A 2,871-nucleotide genomic window follows, 5' to 3' on the forward strand; every position below is an offset into this window, starting at 1 on the left:
TGGTAAGTAGGTTCAGGCAAACAAGCAGAGCGGTGTTCCAGGTAGAGGGCATGGGTCTGGAGGCGAGACTTCAGCAAATTTGGGAAACAGGAGGAATTCAGTATGTCAGAAGGAAATCTAGGGAAGTGAACCTAGATTAGAAAAGATTGTAATGTGAGTGGCTCTTCCCTGGTGGCTCATCGGCAAAGAAACGGCCTGCAGGGCTGGAGATGTGGGTCGGGCCTCTGGGTCAGGAAGATCCCCTGGAGGAGGAAATGGTAACCCATTCCAGCATTCTTGCCTGGGAAATCCCAGAGAAGCGCCTGGCGGGCTACAGTCCATGGGGTCGCAATGAGTTGGACACGACTCAGAGACTCAGCAACGACACTGAGAGTTGGAGGTGGTGTGAAGAGCAGTTATGGGGACCGGATCCTCTCTCTTGTCACCTCCCATCCCTGCCCCAGCATCTTACAAGGTGGCAGCAGCTGTGGTTGGGAACCTCATCCCAATAGGAACAGGGGACCTCAACTCAGGGCAAGTTTAAAAGTTGCACCTAAATTTATACCCGAAGCAGCTTCCAAGCCTGCAGCTATTTCTTGTCACCTTATTTTGGGTCTGCTGCCCTGGACACCACCAGCCAGGTCCCAGCATTGAACTTAACCCTCTGACCTCGCATAGCCCCGGGTGGAGCCCCTTGTCATAGCTACGGGTCCCTGAAGTCACTCAGCAAACCCTCAGCCTCTGGGCTGCGTGAGGCTGGGGGATACAACCCCCTGCAGGCCATGCCCGAGGAGCCCTGGGTCCGGGGAGAAAGAGCAGGACACAGACACCCCAGACTGCAGTCAGGGCTGGACCCGAGGGCGGGACGGGATGTGGGGAGGGGGAGACAGCAGGCTCCATAATGGGATCTGACACATGGAATTGAGATGCGGGGGCAGAGAGGGGATCCCCTGGTAGGGAAACCGCATGTGCAAAGACCTGGAGAACTGAGGCAGCCTGGGCCAGCCAAGAGGGGTGGAGATGCCCAGGGCCAGGTCAGCGGTGCCTGAAGACTGGAAGCCTGGACTTGACCTGAAGGCAAGCAGATTTCTCTTTCTTTTAAGCTTTTGTTTTATTTCTGTATTTATTTTTCGCTATGCCCGGTCTTTGTCGCTCGGCGTGGGCTTTCTCTAATTGCAGCGAGCGAGGGCTACTGACTAGCTGTGGTGTGCGGGTGGCTCCTCTGGTGTTGGAGCTCGGACTCTAGGGTGCAGGGGCTGCAGCAGTCGTGGCACGTGGGCTCCCTTGTTGCGGCTCCCGGGCTCGAGCGCTCTGGCCCAGTAGCTGCGGCCCAGGGGCTTAGTTGCTCCACAGCACGTGGGCTCCCTCTCCGGGGCTCCCAGGCTCGAGCACTCTGGCTCAGTAGCTGTGGCCCAGGGGCTTAGTTGCTCCACGGCACGTGGACTCTTCCTGGAGCAGGGATTGAATCTGTGTCTCCTGCACTGGGAGGTGGATTCTTTACTACTGAGCCACCAGGGAAGCCCAAGAGGGTTTCTTTAAAAAAAAAAAAAACAATTTGTATTGGGATATAGCCGATTAACAGGGGCTTTCCAGGTGGCTCTACTGGTAAAGAATCCTACTGCCAATGCAGAAGACTCAAGAGACTCAGGTTCAATCCTGGGTCAGGAAGATCCCCTGGAGAAGGAAATGGCAACCCACTCCACTATTCTTACCTGGAAAACTCCACGGAGAGAGGAGTCTGGCAGGCTACAGTCCATGGGGTTGCAAAGAGTCGGACACGACTGCGCATGACTCGACAGCATAGCCGAATAGCAGTGTTGTAATGGTTTCGGGTGAATGGCGAAGGGACTCAGCCACACAAACCTGTATCCATTCTCCCCGAGGGGCCTTCTTGACAGGGAGAGACAGCTGGGTTCCATCCTACTCGGGAGGGTCCATGGCAGGGGGGAGTGCGGGGGCAGCTGAGCTGGAGGAATCTTGCTGCCTTCGCCTAGAAGAGCTGCAAACATCTCCTGGTTTCTCATTTCCAAGACCCGTGGCTTGTCTAAATGTGGAGCATTTTACTCCATGATGGATGCCCCCTCTGCCTCCCACAATTTATCTCTGCACCCACTCACTCATTCCTTTATTCATTTACTCAGTCATCTCAGTCATGCCTTCCCTGTCCCTGGAGAGCCTGGCACTCAGCCTGCTTTGGTCCTCCACGACCCCTGGCTCATCTATCAGAGCAGATGCGTTCCTCACCCAGTTTTGCCTCAGGAACAAATTCCCCTTTGATTTCCACTGGCCACCACCAGCTGGGATTCACACGCTGCTAATCCCAGTGCCAACCAACCCATATGGGGTGGCCCAGGAGTCCACGGACAGAGGAGCTTGGTAGGCTACAGTCCATGGGGTCGCAGAGCCAGACACGACTGAGCAACTAAACCCAACACCACAAGGGGTCTATAATCTGTAGCCTGGGGCGGGCGACAATCCTGCCTGCCGCTTGCGTTTGTAAAGCCTGGGAGCTGAGACTATTTGTTATCTTTTCTTTTTTAAATTGTGGTAAAATATGCATGAATTGAAAGTGTTAGTCTCTCAGTCATGTCCAACTCTTTGTGACCCCATGGACTGTAGTCCGCCAGGCTCCTCTCTGTCCATGGGATTCTCCAGGTAAGAATCCTGGAGTAGATTGCCGTTCCCTCCTCCAGGGGATCTTCCCAACCCAGGGATCAAATCTGGGTCTCCCGCATTGCAGGCAGATTCTTTACTGTTCTGTCTGAGCCACCAGGGAAAGCCTGGTGCATAACATAAAATTCATTTTAAAAATGCACAGTTGAGTAGCAGTAAGTACATTCACGTTGCTGTGCCACCATCGTCTATCCTCAGAACTCTTTCATCGTCCCAAAC

Source organism: Bos taurus, chromosome 7, assembly GCF_002263795.3.
Source record: "Bos taurus isolate L1 Dominette 01449 registration number 42190680 breed Hereford chromosome 7, ARS-UCD2.0, whole genome shotgun sequence".
NCBI classification, from domain to species: domain Eukaryota; kingdom Metazoa; phylum Chordata; class Mammalia; order Artiodactyla; family Bovidae; genus Bos; species Bos taurus.